At 45.3% G+C, this 19,551-nt stretch overlaps 1 pseudogene; it reads left to right on the top strand.

Annotated features, from left to right (window-relative positions):
• The first annotated feature begins 1,012 nt into the window (after positions 1-1,012).
• On the top strand, positions 1,013-2,927 carry LOC115104522 (uncharacterized; annotated as a pseudogene).
• The last annotated feature ends 16,624 nt before the right edge of the window (positions 2,928-19,551 follow it).

Here is a 19,551-nt window from a genome sequence, read left to right as displayed (position 1 = left end):
TGAGTGTATAGAGTCTGCGAGTGCGGCGAGGTTGTGCGTGTCTCCCCGCTCTGTGCTCTTGGGTCAGAGCGACCAAGCCAGCCACTGGCGAGGCGTATGCCGTTGAGTGTATAGAGTCTGCGAGTGCGGCGAGGTTGTGCGTGTCTCCCCGCTCTGTGCTCTTGGGTCAGAGCGACCTAGCCAGCCACTGGCGAGGCGTATGCCGTTGAGTGTATAGAGTCTGCGAGTGTGGCGAGGTTGTGCCTGGCTCCCCGCTCTGAGCTCTCCGCTCTGTGCTCATGGATCAGAGCGACCCAGCCAGCCACTACACAGGTCCAGACATGCCCAACTGTGTGATAGAGAGCAGCCAAGTGTTATAGCTGTGCTCTGTGCTCGTGGGTCAGAGCGACCCTGCCAGCCACTGGCGAGGCATATGCCGCTGAGTGTAGAGAGTCTGCGAGTGTGGCGAGGTTGTGCCTGCCTCCCTGCTCTGTGCTCTGTGCTCCCAGGTCAGAGAGACTCAGCCAGCCACTACACAGGTCCAGACATGCCCAACTGTGTGCTAGAGAGCAGCCAAGTGTTATAGTTGTGCTCTGTGCTCTGTGCTCACGGGTCAGAGCAACCCAGGCCCTGTGCTTCCAGGGCTCCCGCTCTGTGCTCGTGGGTCAGAGTGACCCAGCCATCCACTGGCGAGGCATATGTCGTTGAGTGTAGAGAGTCTGCGAGTGTGGCGAGGTTGTGCGTGGCTCCCCGCTCTGTGCTCTGTGCCCTGTGCTCGTGGGTCAGAGCCGAACGGCCGGCCGTAGAGAGGATACTAATATTGTCAGCGGCACACACACCCTCACACACACACACACACACACACACAAAGTGACCGGCGCCCCACCCGTGCCAAGTGTGCTCTTCCCCGACCCTCAGTGGACCCAATCAGTGGACCCGAGCGGCCATGGCCGTGCGTTTTACGGCCGGGCAGGATCTAGAACAGATCTTGTCCAGCATGGACCAAAAAGACTACTACTACTACTAGAGGAGGATGAAGAGGGAGAGGATTCAGAAGACGAAGACGGTGAGTAATACAACCCGAGCGCCGCGAGGTCGACGATGCTTCTTCTCCCTCTTCTAAGGAAGAGCCCGAAGAAGCCCCCGAGGACGAGCATGAGGACCAACACGAGGAAGACATCTCCTCAACCCCGGACCAAAGGGAGACGCCATTGCTGTCGAAAAATGCCAAAAACGAATGGTCCCCCGTGTCCTACGGCTGCGGCCACCACCGCAGGGCCCTCGCGATCTGCCACGCCGGGCCGGACGAGACTCCGGGCCCCACAGCCTATGCCGCGACCCAGGCCCGCGACATCCCATCCTCCTGCCACCCGTTTGTCACACCGGCGATAGAAAGGATGATTGTGGAAATGACGAACCTGCACGGGGACAGAAAATACGGCGACGGCTGGCGACCAATGGACGCCACGGACCTGCGTGCCTACGTAGGGCTGCTGATCCTAGCGGGTGTCTACAGGTCCCGAGGCGAGGCCGCGGCAAGCCTGTGGGACGCCAAGAGCGGCAGGACCGTGTTCCGAGCCACCATGCCGCTCAAGGTCTTTCACAAGTACTCGAGGCTGCTGCGATTCGACGACCGCCAGTCGAGAACCATCAGACTCGCCACGGACAAACTCACAGCCATACGAGAGGTCTGGGACCTGTGGGAGGCGCGGCTGCCGGCCCTCTACAACCCGGGGCCTGACGTGACGGTGGACGAGCAACTGGTCCCGTTCAGAGGTACTGTGCGTGCGCGTGTGCGCGTGTGCGTGTGTGTGTGTATGTCAATAGAGGTAGTAGCTGTAGCAGCGGTACCAGTGGCTGTGGCAGCACTAGCAGCGTGTGTAACACAAAAGGCCGTTGGCCCCAATGAGACAGTAACGAGACTAATCTCTTCTCCCCTTTGCAAAAGGCCGCTGTCCTTTCCGTCAGTACATCCCCAGCAACCCGGCGAAATACGGAATGAAGTCGTGGGTGGCCTGCGACGCCAAGTCCAGCTACGCGGTGTACACCGGCAAGGCGGCCAGCGGAGGCCCCGTGAAGAACCAGGGGATGCGCATCGTCCTCGATCTGACAACGCAACGTCGCAACGTCACCTGTGACAACTTCTTCACCTCCTACGAACTGGGCCAGCGGCTCCTCGAGTGGAACCTCACCATGGTGGGCACGGTGAGAAAGAACAAGCCCGAGTTCCCGCCCGCACTGCTCGAGTCCAGGGGCAGACAGGTCCTGTCCTCCAGGTTTGCCTTCACGCCCACCACCACTCTAGTGTCCTACCTGACAAAGAAAAACAAGAACGTGCTACTTTTGAGCACGCCGCACACAGAGGGCGACATTAGCAATCGTGCGACAGGAAGCCGGCCATCATCCTAGACTACAACTGCTACAAGGGTGGCGTGGACAACCTAGACAAGGTGGTCGGCACCTACAGCTGCAGACGGATGACTGCCCGCTGGCCTCTGGTCGTCTTCCACATCATCCTCGACGTGTCCTCCTACAACGCCTTTGTCATATGGCAAGAGATCAAGCATGACTGGATGCCTCGCAAGCGGAACAAGCGCAGGGTGTTCCTTGAGCAGCTGGGAAAGGCACTTGTGAAGCCGCGGATCCAAAGAAGGCAGCATCTCCCCCGCACCGAAGCGGCGTCAGCACTTGTCAAAGTCCTACAGAGTGCTACGGCGGCTCGTGATCAACAGCGCGAGGAGCCCGCCGCTGGCACGGCCGCTGCCCCGCTCGTTGCCCCGGCCACCGGGGCAAGTAAGAGGAAGAGGTGTCAGCTCTGCCCACCCAAGAAGGACTCCAAGACACACACGGTATGCTGCAGGTGTAAGATATACATCTGCAATGGCTGTTCACACGCATACTGTCACACTTGCACACCTTGGGTCTTTAGCCAGGACGGGACAGGGTGACCCGGAGGACGCGGGGAATAGACACAATACGAGGACGACGGGAGGGTTAAAACAAATAAAACAAAAAATGTGTGTGTGTGTGTTGAATTGTGCTTGGGAAATAAAGATGGACAAGGCAGTGGCAATATTTAATTCAATACAGAAATGTGTAGGCGGCTTACCCCGTCCAGCAGCTCAACTTAACTCATCCCCGGGGTAAGTTGAGCCAAGAGACCACTTTTTTAATGTTATTATTAAGTTGTTCTCAAAACTGTAATGTTTACATGAATTCTGATTATACACAACAACCTGAAATATATGTAGATGTCAAATTCAACAATTACGTACTGAAAATGATCTTCCATGGTAGGTACCCAATAATTGAAATTGTAGAAGTGTATGAAAAATATTCCTGCACACCTAATTTTACCTCTGCACATTTATTGTTAACATTTTGGTTAGAGACCAAGACCAGTCCAAGACCGGTGACTAATATGCTTGGAAAGTGGAGACATCATAAAATGTAAAAAAATAAATAGCTGGAGAGAGTATTGCAGTATTCGAGACACTGTCATGCTTGCTAGCAAAGACATTTGCAGTGGCTAATTAACTGTAAATCCATAAACATGGGCACCCTCATAGATATAATCCTGACCAACCTGCCCTCTTAACCTGTTAGTACTCTAGGGGCAGTATTTCATTTTTGGATAAAAAGACGTGCCCGTTTTAAGCGCAATATTTTGTCAGGAAAAGATGCTCGAATATGCTTGGAATTGATAGTTTTGGAAAGAAGAGACTCTTACGTATCCAGAACTGCAAAGATTTTCACTGTGAGTCCCTTAGAACAAATGCTTCGGGCAAAACCAAGATGTATGACCGACCAGGAAATGAACAGGATTTTTGAGGCTACGTTTTCCATGACCGCCTTATATGGCTGTGAATGCGACAGGAATCAACGGACACTTTATCTTGTCTCTGCAGCATTGTGACGTATTTGTAGGCATATCATTGGAAGATTGACCATAAGAGACAACAATTGCCAAGTGTCCCGCTTGGTGTCTGCGTGGCATTTGGTGCGCAAAAGTCAGCTCCCAGTGTTTTTCCATTCGAATCAGACAACAAAGCAGGCTTCAAGGACGGTGCTTTCAATGGAGAGATATATGAGAAACCACCTTCAGGATTGATTCAAACAACGTTTTCCATGTTTCAGTCGATATTATGGAGTTAATTCGGAAAAAAGTTTGACGTGTAGGTGACTGAATTTTCGGTTAGTTTCGGTAGCCAAATGCATAGTAACAAAAGGGAACGATGTGTCCTACACAAGAATCTTTCAGGAAAAACTGGACATCTGCTATGTAACTGAGAGTCTCCTCATTGAAACATCTGAAGTTCTTCAAAGGTAAATTATTTTATTTGATTCCTTGGCTGGTTTTTGTGAATATGTTGCGTGCTAAATGCTAACGCTAAATGCTAAGCTAGCTATCACCACTCTTACACAAATTATTGATTTTCTCTGGTTCTAAAGCATATTTTGAAAATCTGAGACGACAGGATTGTTAAGAAAAGGATAAGCTTGAGAGCAGGCATATTTATTACATTTCATTTGCGATTTTTAGAAATCGCTAACGTTGCGTTATGGTAATGAGCTTGAGGCTGTAGTAACGATACCGCATGCGGGATGGGGCGGACTATGAGGTTAATACACCTCTGCTGTCTTCAACCAGGATCTCAGCGATCACTGCCTCATTGCTAGCGTCCGTAATGGGTCCGCGGTCAAACGGCGACACCCATTACTGTCAAACGCTCCCTAAAACACTTCAGAGAGCAGGCCTTTCTAATCAACCTGGCCCAGGTATCCTGGAAGGATATTGACCTCATTCCGCCAGTAGAGGATGCCTGGTTATTCTTTAAAAATACTTTTCTCACCATCTTAAATAAGCATGCCCCATTAAAATGTTTTAAAACAAAGAACAGATATAGCCCTTGGTTACTGTTGGGGAATAATCAGAATTAGTTGGTAACATAGGTAAGATGTTTTATATTCATTATATGTGTGTAAGTTACTTCTCATCAGAATGTTTATTTTTGTATAATACTGTGGCCGGGTTGCAGTCATCTGTTCTCTGTGTCAGGACTAAGTTACTTGGGCCGCAGAGAGGGGAGAGGTCAAGCGTGTATCTCTTGGCTCCACAATGTCTGGGTGCCAGTCAATGTGTCTCTGTGATCTTGTCAAGGAGGGGTGGATTTGATATATGCCTGTTGATATGATGATTTGTTTTATGGTTCTGAGTTTGAGAAAAGAACATTGTTTAGGAGACAAAGCTGAACGATAATGTATGGCCAAGGCTGTCTGGCTATGTGTGTCTTTGCTATAAAGGATCTCAGTTGCAATGTGTAAGGACTCTCAGAGAATTCATTTATAGACACTGAATTGATCTGAGAGTCACAGGATTGTGATGGAGCTCATATAATTAAAGATGGACTTTATGATAACTCTGACTTGTGTGTGGTTTGCTCTCATGATTTGGTAAATACAGGAAATTTCCACGACATTACCAAACCAAGGGCTTAACTACAGACTTGACTGCCCTTGACTAGCACAAAAACATCCTGTGGGGTACTGCATTAGCGTCAAATAGCCCCAGCGATATGCAACTTTTCATGGAAGTTAGGAGCCAATATACACAGGCAGTTCAGAAGCAAAGGCTTGCTTTTTCAAACAGAAATTTGCGTCCTGTAGCACGAACTCTAAAAAGTTCTGTGACACTGTAAAGTCCGTAAACACGGGCACCCTCATAGATAATCATTCCGACCAACCAAAATGTACATCCTGTAGCACAAACTCCCAAAGGTTCTGGGACACTGTAAAGTCCATGGAGAATAAGGGCACCTCCTCCCAGCTCCCCACTGCACAGAGGCTAGGAAACACTGTCATCACCGATAAAGCTACGATAATCGAGAATTTCAATAAGCATTTTTCTACTGCTGGCCTTGGTTTTCACCTGGCTGCCCCTAACCGGGTCAACAGCTCTGTACCCTCCACAGCTACTGGCCCAAGCCTACCCAATGCAGATAGCTGATGTTTTTCTTAAAGAGCTGCAAAATCTGGACACCTACAAATCAGCTAGGCTAGACAATCTGGACCCTCTCTTTCTAAAAGTATCTGCTACAATTGTTGCAACCCCTATTACTAGCCTGTTCAACCTCTCTTTTGTATTGTCTGAGATCCCTAAAAATTAGAAAGCTGCCGCGGTCATCCCCCTCTTCAAAGGGGGAGACACTCCTGACCCAAACTGTTACAGACCTATATCTGTCCTAACCTGCCTTTCTAAAGTCTTCAAAAGCCAAGTTAATAAACAGATCACCGACCATTTCGAATCCCACTGTACCTTCTCAACTATGCAAACTGATTTCCGAGCTGGTCATGGGTGCACCTCAGCCACACTGATGGTCCTAAACGATTCCATAACTGCCATCTATAAAAGACAATACTGTGCAGCAGTCTTCATCATCCTGGCCAAGGCTTTTGTCTCTGTCAGTCAACGCATTCTTATCGGCAGACTCAGCAGCCTTGGTTTCTCAAATGACAGCTTTGCCTGGTTCATCAACTACCTCTCAGACAGAGTTCAGGGTGTCAAATCGAACAGACTGTTGTCTGGACCTCTTGCAGTCTCTATGGGGGTGCAACAGGGTTCAATTCTTGGGCCGACTCTTTTTTTCTGTATACATCAATGATGTCACTCTTGCTGCTGTTGATTCTCTGATGCACCACGACGTAGACAACACCATTCTGTATATTTCTGGCCCTTCTTTGTACACTGTATTAACAAACCTGTAGACGAGCTTCAATGCCATACAACACTCCTTCAGTGCCCTCCGACTGCTCTTAAATGCAATTAGAACTAAAAGCATGCTCTTCAACCGATCGCTGCCCGCACCCGCCCGCCCGTATAGCATCACTACTCTGGACTGTTCTTAATTAGAATATGTGGACAACTATAAACACCTAGGTGACTGGTTAGACTGTATACTCTCCTTCCAGAGTCACTATAAGCATCTCCAATCCAAAATTAAATCTAGAATCGGATTCCTATTTAGCAACAAAGCATCCTTCACTCATGCTGCCAAACATACCCTCGTAAAACTGACCATCCTACCGATCCTTGACTTTGGCGATGTAATTTACAAAATAGCCTCCAACACTCTACTCAGCAAATTGGATGCAGTCTATCACAGTGACATCCGTTTTGTCACCAAAGCCCCATATGCTACCCACCACTGCGACCTGTATGTTCTCGTTGGCTGGCCCTCGCTTCATACTCGTCACCAAACCCACTAGCTCCAGGTCATCTATAAGTCTTTTCAAGGTAAAGCCTCGCCTTATCTCAGCTCACTGGTCACCATAGCAGCAGCCACAAGTAGCACGCCCTCCATCAGGTATATTTCACTGGTCATCCCCAAAGCCCACTCCTCCTTTGGCTGCCTTTCCTTCCAGTTCTCTGCTGCCAATGACTGGAACGAATTGCAAAAATCACTGAAGCTGGAGTGTTATATCTCCCTCACTAACTTTCAGCATACCGATCCTTGCACCTGTACATAGCCCATCTGTAAATATCCCACCCAACTACCTCATCCCCATATTGTTATTTATTTTTAGTTCCTTTGCACCCCAGTATCTCTACTTGCACATTCATCTTCTGCACATCTATCATTCCTGTGTTTAATATCTAAGTTGTAATTATTTCGCCACTATGGCCTATTTATTGCCTTACCTCCCTAATCTTACTACATTTGAATACACTGTATATAGATTTGTCTATTGTGTTATTGACTGTCCATTTGTTTATCTCTGTGTTGTTTGTGTCACACTGCTTGCTCTATCTTGGCCAGGTCACAGTTGTAAATGAGAACTTGTTCTCAACTGGCCTACTTGGTTAAATGAAGGTGAAATAAAATAAATAAGTGAATTGTTTCACCTCACAGATAGGCAAGATGCTTAGCTAGCCAGCTAAATTTTTTACCAAATGTTGCTATTGCGATTTGACTTTCGATATATAGTATATAAAAACACTGTTGAACTCATAGAAATAGAATGATTTATATTATGAAGGAAAGTAGAAAAGCAACACTGTTCTTGTTTGTAAAAATCTGTTAACTGCATTTGACCTAGCAGAACAGTATGCACACTTATGGTGAATCTAACATCGAGGAGGCGGGGGCGGAGCCTGGTGTGTCTCCAGTTGTGTTGACATTTTACCATTTTGTTTGCAAGCGTATCCACTTTCTAAGCGTATTGGAATCCTTTGCCACCGATTAAGCAAACGACCTCAAAGACCCAGGAAAAAGCCATTAGACTGGAGGAGCTTCATGAATGAAGGAAACCTGGACGTGAGGATAGCATGCTAGTTGCACTGCACCTGATATACTCATGGGCTGTTCCCCAGCTCATGGCCTCCTTCCCAGAGTTGAGGTAATTTGTAGCAATGTGTGTGAAACAAGCCACCTGAGAGAGTAAGATAGTGAGATCACTTTATTGTTCATTTTTATTGTTTTTTCCACTTTTGTATATTATCTACCTCACTTGCTTAGGCAATGTTAACATACGGTATGTATCCCATGCCAATAAAGCCCCTTGAATTGAGAGAGAGAGGGAGGGGTGGGGGGCGAGTTTTAAATCCATGACCTGTCAGCAAGCTCGTTACACCCTGCTTTATAGTGAGTCCAGTTAACTTACACTTAGATGTGAAAGCAAGCAACAGCTCCACCTCATCTTGCAACATGCTTCACTCCATTTTTCTTTATCGCCCACTAAATAGCACCTGTCCAGTTTTAGGACCCATCAAATAATATTACATCCTCATGGGAGGAGGAACTGGGTGAGGAAATATGTGATGAACTATGGGAAGGGGCACTCAAAAGAGTACATAGCTCTTCTATTTGCCTCATTCAATGCAATTCACAGGGCCCACTGGACCAAGGCATGATTATCCAACATTTACAAGGATGTGAACTCTAATTGTGTACGATGTAATCAGTCTCCTGCTAATCATGTACACATGTTTTGGTGTTGCCCATCTCTTGTTGGTTTCTGGAAAGACATCTTTAACACACTCTCCGAATTAAGCAGCACACAGATCGAGCCAGACCCTTTTATTGCACTATTTAGGGTTTCCTTACCCACAATACAATTGACCAAAATGAATAAGGATGTAATTGCCTTTGTCACATTGTTAGTGAGACGATTAATTTTACTTAGATGGAAATCCCCTGTAGCCCCTTCTCATGCTCTTTGGATGAAATCTGTTTTGAATTGCATAAAGTTGGAGAAACTTAAACACACAATCAATGGGTCTGTAGAAAAATTCTATGCAATGTGGGCTCCCTTCTTTTCTTATGTTCAACAAATGCATTTCCTTGCAGTTCCAGAGTGATGTATGATGAATGTCAACATTGATTGGTGACTGGTATATGCATACACAATATTTTGGATGTTAAGGACAGTATTATCTGTACTAGTTGACCCATAACAGCTGTATCAAAAAATACAATTTTCCTTATTATTATTATTATTATTATTATTATATATATTTGTCTGTCTCTCTGTGTTTTGATGTTTTGTAGTCTTTGCGTTGTTTTATACTACTACCAAATAACATACAAGTGCAATTATTTTCTAGATGCTGGTATTGAAAATTCAATAAACAAAGTATTTTAAAAAATGTAATAAAAAAAATAGGTCCTTCCTTGCAGCACTGGACCACACAACAGGACAATATTCTAGAGAAATTGCTAAGAAACTGAAGATCTCGTACGAACGCGTACGAACGCTCTGTACTACTCCCTTCACAGAACAGCGCAATGTGGTGCTAACCAGAATAGAAAGAGCAGTGTGAGGCTCGGGTGCACAACTGAGCAAGAGGACAAGTACATTAGAGAGTATAGTTTGAGAAACAGACACTTCACAAGTCCTTAATAAAATTCACAAATACATTTCTTGGTAGTTCAAAAAATATTGCTATCAGTCTGTAAATAACAGCTGGCCTGGTACATTGTTTGGTGCCTCCATTTGGGATGCACTGTTTCAGTTTCAATGACTAAATATTTTGAATCTTTTTGGGGTAAATATATATATCAATATATACATACATACACACCAATATACTGTATACAGTTGAAGTCAGAAGGTTACATACACCTTAGCCAAGTACATTTAAACTCAGTTTTTCACAATTCCTGACATTTAATCCTTATAAACATTCCCTGTTTTAGGTCAGTTTGGATCACCACTTTATTTTAAGAATGTGAAGTGTTAGAATAGTACATTTTGGCCCATTCCTCCTGACAGAGCAGGTGTAACTGAGTCAGGTTTGTAGGCCTCCTTGCTCACACACTCTTTTTCAGTTCTGCCCACATATGTTCTATTGGATTGAGATCAGGGCTTTGTGATGGCCACTCCAATACCTTGACATTGTTGCCCTTAAGCCATTTTGCCACAACTTTGGAAATATGCTGTTCTATTTTTGTTTCATCAGACCAGAGGACATTTCTCCAAAAAGTACAATCTTTGTCCCCATGTGCAGTTGCAAACCGTAGTCTGTCTGCTTTATGGTGGTTTTGGAGCAGTGGCTTCTTCCTTGCTGAGCAGCCTTTCAGGTTATGTCGATATAGGACTGTTTTTACTGTGGATATAGATACTTTTGTACCTGTTTCCTCCAGAATCTTCACAAGGTCCTTTGCTGTTGTTCTGGGTTCGATTTGCACTTTCGCAGCAAAGTACATTGATCTCTAGGAGACAGAACACGTCCTCTTCCTGAACGATATTGTTTGTACAGATGAATGTGGTACCTTCAGGCATTTGGAAATTGCTCCCGAGGAAGAACCAGACTTGTGGAGGTCTACAATTTATTTTCTGAGGTCTTGGCTGATTTATTTTTATTTTCCCATGATGTCAAGCAAAGAGGCACTGAGTTTGAAGGTAGGCCTTGAAATACATCCACATGTACACCTCCAATTGATTCAATGATGTCAATTAGCCTATCAGAAGCTTCTAAAGCCATGACATCATTTTCCTAGCTGTTTTCAAGGCACAGTCAGTGTATGTAAACTTCTGACCCACTGGAATTGTTATACAGTGAATTATAAATTAAATTATCTGTCTGTAAACAATTGTTGGGGAAATTACTTGTGTCATGCACAAAGTAGATATCCTAACCGACTTAGTTTGTTAACAAGACATTTGTGGAGTGGTCGAACAATGCGTTAAATGACTCCATCCTAAGTGTATGTGAACTTCAGACTTCAACTGTATATACAGTGGGGCAAAAAAGTATTTAGTCAGCCACCAATTGTGCAAGTTCTCCCACTTAAAAAGATGAGAGAGGCCTGTAATTTTTTATCATGGGTACACTTCATCTATGATAGACAAAATGAGAAAATAAATCCAGAAAATCACATCCTGATTATCTTATTTTCCATAATTGGCATTTTAAAATTTGTAGTAATATAGGCAATTTATGCAAAGGACGTTTACCTCTTACCAGTCTCACCATTACCAACATTTCATTGTGGCAAGCAATTATTATATTAGCAAACAATTATTGTGAATCATCCAATATTGTCCCTAACATATTTTACTCCCTCGCAATAGTTGTGGGATACACACACTCATGTATATTCATACACACCCCTTTCCCCACAACAACCATAGACTCAGATTCTCAAAAGTTGCACCATCCCAGAGCCCAACTCAATTAAGGTCTTGATTTACAAATGCAAATACAGTTGCAGCTGTATGAGAAGGCATGCAAAACTGTGCAAAAAAATGGGCAGAAATTTGGAGATTTGATTAACCATTGTCACATCCTACAACATGGTCGCCCGTAGTGACCATATTCCCAAGCATCTCTGTGCAGTCAGACCTTTGATTTTGTGCCACCAGAGCCACAATAACATGCCCCCTCACTGTCCAAGTGTGACCCCCTCCCCATGGGTTACTGCAGCTAGTTATGCCAGCACTACCACTGCCTGGGTGGGGGCACCCAACTGGAATCCCCACCGGCTAGGTACAAGGTCGTCAAGGTTCTCATTAGCAGCTTTGAGAATTTCCTTGTATATTATGCTCTACAATCAGGGGGCTTTGGCGTTGCCGGACCAACCCTGCCAAGCAGGCTCAGAATCTTGAGGGGGTGGTGCTGCTCTTGAAGGTCTCTGACCGCATTTTGGCTGCATACAGACCTCTTACAGCAGGCCTATAAAACAGATAGGGACTTCTCCTTAGTATCTGGGTCATTCAGGTGGGTGTCTGGAGTATAGGGTTGTGGACCGTTCCATCAATATAGGACCATAAATAAATAAATAAATGAGATGTATCATTTATTTAAACATGTTTTTCCCCATGAAAGGACAATAAATAAATAAGATGTATAATTCATTATAAAATGTATAGCCCTCATCTGCACAACATTGAACACTCTCTCACAACCCCTGCTCACAGAAATACATTGTTTCTGGGATATGCAACCATTTCCTTTCTCACTCAACGCTACACTTTCCCAAACACCAAAAAACACACATCACACCATCCATCCACACATACTGCGCCTTACTGTGTTTTTATCTCCACCATGTTGAATTTGTTATTTTGTGATCCAATTATTATTTTTGAAGATGGATAGAAACGCTATATTTTTTGTTGTATTATTACAATCCATTAAGGTGCTAGAGTTGTGTTTCATTATTTGCCTCCTCTATGAGAACGTTGTAATTTTTTAAATAGCCATGGAGTAGGCTTTGTGTCTCTGAACAACTGGTTATCAATATACAGTTTATCGACCACGAGAGCTATGCGTTTGTTTCCCTTTCAATCTATTTTCCTCGAAAATTGGATGCAGAACTTTGTGACGTTCTGCAATTTCCTTCGGGAACTGGCCATTCATGCCTACTTTCGTGCCAGCAAGTCTTTTACCCAGGCTTTAAGCCATTATTTTATCTTTAAAGAAAGGAAATTTGGCAACGATTGGGAGTTCATACCTCTGAACTCTCTGTCTGAAGCAGTGTACATGTTCGAGTTGGATTTTGTTGACAGCTTTGCGTGGGATCTGAAGCGCTGTAAGGAGGAACTCTAACTACATATTCAGGAACTTCTTTCTCTTGGATACCTGTAAGTACAAGATTCTCTCTCATGAATCTAGTCTGTATGTCAAGTACGGCTTCTCTCAGAATGTTGTTCTCCTTTTTAAGTTAATTAACTTCGGTTTCAATCTTATTGACTGTCCCTTTCAGCTTGTTTGTGTCTTTTTCCAATGTCACAGCTTTTTCGTCACTCATCTTGAGGCTTGCCTTCAACTTATATCTTTACTGACTAGTTCAAGTATGCCCAGTTTGTCATTTATTGATTTTAACAGATCGGTTTCGACCTTTACCATTCCCGGTGGTGAAAATATTAAATCGTCTGTGTCTGTAGAAGAGTCACGTTATCGCTTTGAAATAGGTTCCCATCTTACTCCCCATTTTGTTTGGGTGTTGCTTGTTTGCGTAATATTTGTAGAAACATTTCTCTAGTCTTATGATTTGTTTTGTGTTGTTATCCAGATTGAAGGTAATAATCTTCAGATTTTGTTGTGAGAATATTTAGTCTAATTTACCGATATTGAATATTACGTTTATATTTTGAGGTGGTCTACATAGCTGTGTTCAGTCTGCCATCTTGCAACTATTCAACATGTTAACAACCTAACCAGCTCTGCTAGGGCAAGTAAAATGGTCAGTGCGGAGTTCTCTCATTTGTGTCTGGAAGTAGCTAGCTAGCCAACTTTCGCCACTTAGCTTGTGTGCTTGGTTGGCAAGCTGGCAAGCTATTCCCCATAGTTTATCATCGCAGTTTTGACAGCCAACTATCTGAAAAAGTTTGAGAGGGTTTATGTAATGTTCATTCGTTAGATTTTACCTCATCTTGCTCTGGCTAGCATTAGTTGTTGAAATTGTTTATGATGTGCATATAGGGAATGATAGTGTAATGAATACTCAGGGAGAAAGGTGTAGATTAATGAACAGAGATGTTTTATTAAGCCTTCGCAGAATGCAGGAATCATGGTCACAGGCAGGCAATGGTCAAACACAGGTAGGCAGTCAGAAACAAACAATTCCTCATAACCATAAAAACAGAAAGAACTGAACTAAATAGGGAGCTGGTGAGAAGCGAACACAGGTAAAATCAATGAACAAAAATTAAAGACAGGGCTATGTTCCAGAACACAAGGAAAAAGAGCAATCTGGCGGGGGAGCAGAGTCGGATGCCTACCACGGGGGTGAGGTACGGCAGGCTGGTTTGACGAGGTCGTGGACTGACCCGACATTCTGCGTCGAAGCTGATGTCTAATGTGTCTGTTTGGGGGTCGACGGGGAGCGGGACGATCCAGACGGTTATGGTGAAATGCTTGAATCATCTCTGGGTCGAGGGTGTCCTGGACGGGGACACAGGACCGGTTTTCAGGCGCATAACCTTCCCAGTCCACTAGGTAGTGGATGCAACCTCTCAGGTGTTTGGAATCAAGGATGGCCCATATGGCGTAGGCAGGTTCCCCTCTGCGTCCAACGGTGGGGGCGCACTGTGGTTTGAGACTGGAGGATGAAGAAGACTAGGTGACCGGTTTCAACAGAGACACATGGAAGGACGAGGAGATTTTATGCTGATGGGGTAACTGGAGGCGGTACTTGACAAGGTTGATGCGATGGGTTATCTTGAAGGGACCAATAAAGCGAGGACAGGGAGGCAGAGCTGGATGTCTCTGGTAGAGTGCCACACACGATGTCTGGAGTGAAAGAGTGATGTATTTGTCGGCAAAGCGTTTCTGGGTATTAGAGGCTTCCTGCAGATGCCGGTGATCAGCGGAGATACTTCCCTATTTCTTGGTTCAGGCATTCCGTCTGCCCGTTGGACTGGGGGTGGTACCCAGAGGAGAGGCTGGGTCGATCAACCGTCGATCAAAGAATCCTCGCCACACCCGGGAGACAAACTGGGGCCCGCGGTCAGAGACAATGTCCTCCGGAATCCCACACAGATGGAACGCCTGCTGGAACATACACGCCGCAGATTCCATGGCGCTGAAGAACCAGACATATTTTTGAAAAACGGTCTACTATGACAAGGATGGGTGTTACCAGAGGATTCAGGAAGGTCTGTGATGAAGTCAACAGCTATGTGGGACCAGGGTCTGTGAGGGATTGGCAAAGGTTGAACCTTCCTGGAAGGGAAAGGAGGGCTTTTGGTTTAGGCGCAGAGTGGACAGGAGAGTACGTAATCCCTTACGTTGGATGCCAGTGAGGAACACCAGAACTTCTGGGCTAGAAGTTCAGTGGTTCATGTAATGCCCGGATGTTATGACCCCAATGACTTTTGACACCATTGCATCAGTTGGGGTCTAACAGCTGCTGATACGTAACTCTTCCCAGCTGTGGTCTCAGGAGGAGTTGGGTCTGAGGTTAGGGCTTCTTGTATGGCAGCGTGGATCTCCCACTGTACGGTCCCACAATGCTAGAGGAACGAGGAAAGGCATTTAGGGTCTGAGTTACTGGTCGGAAGGTCAAACTGGTGGGAGAGAGCATCAACTTTTACGTTTTGCTTGAAGGTAACATGAAAATAGAAGCATGTGAAGAAGAGAGCCCAGCGGGCTTGTCTGGAGTTTAACTTCTTGGCCCCTCTGATATATTCCAGATTACGATGATCTGTTAGGACAAGAAAGGGATGTTGTGCGCCCACCAACCAGTGGTGCCACTCCACGGGCCAGCTTGATGTCAAGGAGTTCCTTGTTCCTCACATCGTAATTCCTCTCAGTGGGGGATAACTTCCTGGAGAAGAAGGCACAGGGATGTGATTTGGGAGGTGTTCCCACACACTGAGAGAGTATGGCTCCTACTTCGGAAGCATCCACCTCCAGGGTGAAGGGAAGGTTCAGATCAGGTTGGCGAAGGACAGGAGCTGTGATGAAGAGGCATTTCAAGTTGTTGAACGCAGTCAAGGCAGTATCAGTCCATTGAAGGGTCCGGGTCTTTTGGCTGGTAAGGGCAATGAGGGGAGCGGCCGTAGAACTGAAGTTACGAATGAACCGGCAATAGAAGTTGGAGAACCCAATGAAACGGAGTTCCTTAACCTCTTGGAACCACCACTCCCCCGGATCCGGGATAATTGTCATCAACTACGCTAAATAGCATAGCAAAACGGTCAAATAATCTTACTAGAAAATATTCATATTCCTGAAATCACAAGTGAAATATAGCGAAACACAGTTTAACCTTTTGTTAATCACCCTGTCGTCTCAGATTTTGAAATTACGCTTTACAGCGAAAACAATACAAGCGTTTGTGTAAGTTTATCGATATACTAGCAAAACATTATGTACACCTAGCGGCAGGTAACTAGCGGCAGGTCACGAAAATCAGAAAAGCAATCAAATTAATCGTTTACCTTTGATGAGCTTCGGATGTTTTCACTCACGAGACTCCCAGTTAGACAGCAAATGTTCCTTTTGTTATTTTTTTATATCCAAATACCTCTGTTAGTTTGATGCGTTATGCCTAGGAATCCACCGGAAATAGTGGTCACGACAACGCAGACAAAAATTCCAAAATATATCCATAATATCGACAAACATGGCAAACGTTTTTTATAATCAATCCTCAAGGTGTTTTTCAAATATCTATTCGATAATATATCAACCGGGACAGTTGGCTTTTCACTAGGACAGGGAGGAAAAATGGCTACCTCTCTGTTTAGCGCAAAAATCACACTGAGAGCCAACATCTGACCACTTACGCAATATGGACGTTTACGCTCATTCTTCAAAACAAAGGCCTGAAACTACGTCTAAAGGCTGTAGACACCTTAGGGAAGCCACAGAAAAAGGAATCTGGTTGATATCCCTTTCAATGGGCAATGGGCACTTCCTGATTGGATTTTTCTCAGGATTTCGCCTGCAATATCAGTTCTGTTATACTGTTACGAATCCCTTTTGGCCCGACAGTCTAGGGGGGATGGTAATGAGACCCGTAACATAACTCATGCAAATTATTATTGTGACAAAGTAAAAGTGTGCACGAAATAACCACGACAACAGAAATCTACCGTCAAACTCTAGGTTTATTTATAAACACACGGTAATGGGGGGAGCAGGAAAAGGGGCTGAGCTGGACCCAAGAAAAGAAACAATAAGTATTCAAAAACACCCCTAAGCTAGACTAGCCTACTTTAACAACAGCTAACTAACTAACCAAAAATACAGTGGGTGGTCCGCCCAGTTCTAACTAGTGTATTTAACAAAGTTCACCTACGGGTAGTGTATGCCCATGGGCGACTTGTCTTGGTTTCCCCTTTTCCCACCAGCAAACAAACACCATAACCAAAAACAATACTCACAGGTGATGACAAAGTGCTATGAGGTGCTTAAACAAAAGAGAGGTTAAGACACAAAGCGAGAGTGAAACACAGAGACCTACAGACATGGCATTTACAGAGAGATTGAGCTAGAGATTGAGCTAGAGATTGCTCCAGAGCAAACAAATGATGGGGTTTTTAAACCATGGGGAAGGAACTGTGATAGGGTAGGAAATAGGAGGAGGTGTGTCTTCTGATTGATGATTGATTGTTGACTGATTGGGGAGTGATGGTTTTCACCTGTGAGGGGAGAAGGAGAGAAAAGAAACACACACACAGGATACACACACACACAGGATAACTGTATCCGTAACATATACTCACAGACAATATTTTTACAGTTTTGGAAACTTTATTTCCTAAGAAATAGGCAGTTTACTTTGGGAACGTTATTTTTCCAAAAATAAAAATAGTGCCCCCTAGCTTCAAGAGGTTAACGGTGGTGGGTTTGGGCCAGTTACTGAAGGTGGTGACTTTGTTCTCATCCATGCTTACCCCTCCAGGTGTCAGTACGAAGCCGAGGAAGTTAACCGAGGTTACATGGGAGGCACTCTTTTCAGTCTTTACATAAAAGGTTATGGTCAAGGAGCCATTGAAGAACATTTTGCACCTGCTGTATGTGTTCCTTCAGGGAGTAGGAGTAAATCAGGATGTCATCAATGTCATCAACCTTGTTTATAAAGGTTTGGAAGATTGCAGGGGCGTTTGTAAGGCCGTAGGACATGACAAGATATTCGTAGCGCTCTCTAGTGTTGATAAAGACCATCTTCCATTCGTTGCCTTCACGTATGCGGACAAGGTTATATGCACTTTGCAGGTCGAGTTTAGTATAGATCTCGCGGCCCACTTGTTCAAGGGTCGCTCAGATCAGTGGGAAATAGTTAACAGTGATGTCATTCAGGAAACGATAATCGATACATGGACGGAGACCATTGTCCTTTTTTCCAACGAAGAAGCTGGATGCACCCGGGGAAAATCAAGGACGAATGAAACCGTTTGAGTGAATCATCAATGTAGTTCTCCATTGCCTCATTTTCCGGGATAGATAGGGGGTAAACACTGCCTTTCGGTGGGGACACTCCAGAGAGTAAGTCAATAGCACAGTCTCCTGGGCAATGTGGTGGCAGAGTGGAGGCCTTGTTTTTGCTGAAGACATTGCTGTACTGGGCGTATTCAGATGGTATGGTGGGTGGCACTTCCAAGGCAGAGTCCTCAATGGTGGTGGCTCTGCAGGGTCGGCTGAGACAACTAGAGAAGCAGGACAGTGACGACAAAGCCAGGGTTGTCCGAGGATTGTTAGAGGGATGAGAGTTCCATGAGTGGTTGTTAGAGGGATGAGAGTTCCATGAGTTGAATGGTTTCGGTGTGGAAGACTCCAATCTGGAGGGTGACACTGTGTCAGGGGCGTGATGATGCTCGTGCCCAATGGCTACCCGCCCAGGGTGTTAAGGGAGGGGTGACAGGTGTTAGATCAATGTCATGCTCTTGTACTAGCTGGTGATCGATAAAATTACCAGCTGCTCCCGAATCTATCAAGCCCTCTACGTACTTGGTAACCCCCTTCACGATTATCAATACTGGGACGGAGAATTACTTCTGGGAGATATTTACAAATAAGGACACGTCTACCTACCTGCATGGTAGCAGGGGGATCCTTCTCATCTCTCCGTGGGGGCGAACAGGGCAATGGCTGAGTAGATGATCTTTCCCTCCACCATATAGGCAGAGCCCTATTTGGATTCGCTTTGACATTCGATTCATGGGAGAGGAGCATGGCCCAACTGCATGGGCTCTGGAAGACTCGGACAGGATGACAGAATCATGTTCTTCGGCGATGAGGTGGTCGATGGAGATGGACATACAAATGTATTGGCTTAAATCCTGAAGGTCACCTCTACAGACCAGCTCTGCCTGAAGTACCCTGTTGAGCCCTCTTTGGTAGACAGTAAGTAAAGCAGCCTCATTCCATCCCACTCCTTGCATCCATGGTGCGGAACTCCAGGGCATACTCGGCAGCTGAATTGCGTCCTTGATGAAGTTCTGTAAGGAGGTCTCCTATGGGACGATCGGAGGGAGCGTGATCGAATACCTATTTGAAGAGGGTGTGGAAATGGGTCTCGGATCTGAGTTCTGTGCTGTTAGCAGTCCATATGGCGGTGGCCACTTCCAGGGCTATGCCTGTGAGTAAAGACACAACAAAATCCACTCTGCTCTTGT

This window comes from Oncorhynchus nerka, linkage group LG22, assembly GCF_034236695.1.
Source record: "Oncorhynchus nerka isolate Pitt River linkage group LG22, Oner_Uvic_2.0, whole genome shotgun sequence".
Lineage (NCBI taxonomy): Eukaryota > Metazoa > Chordata > Actinopteri > Salmoniformes > Salmonidae > Oncorhynchus > Oncorhynchus nerka.
This window is presented reverse-complemented; position numbering and strand designations above follow the sequence as displayed.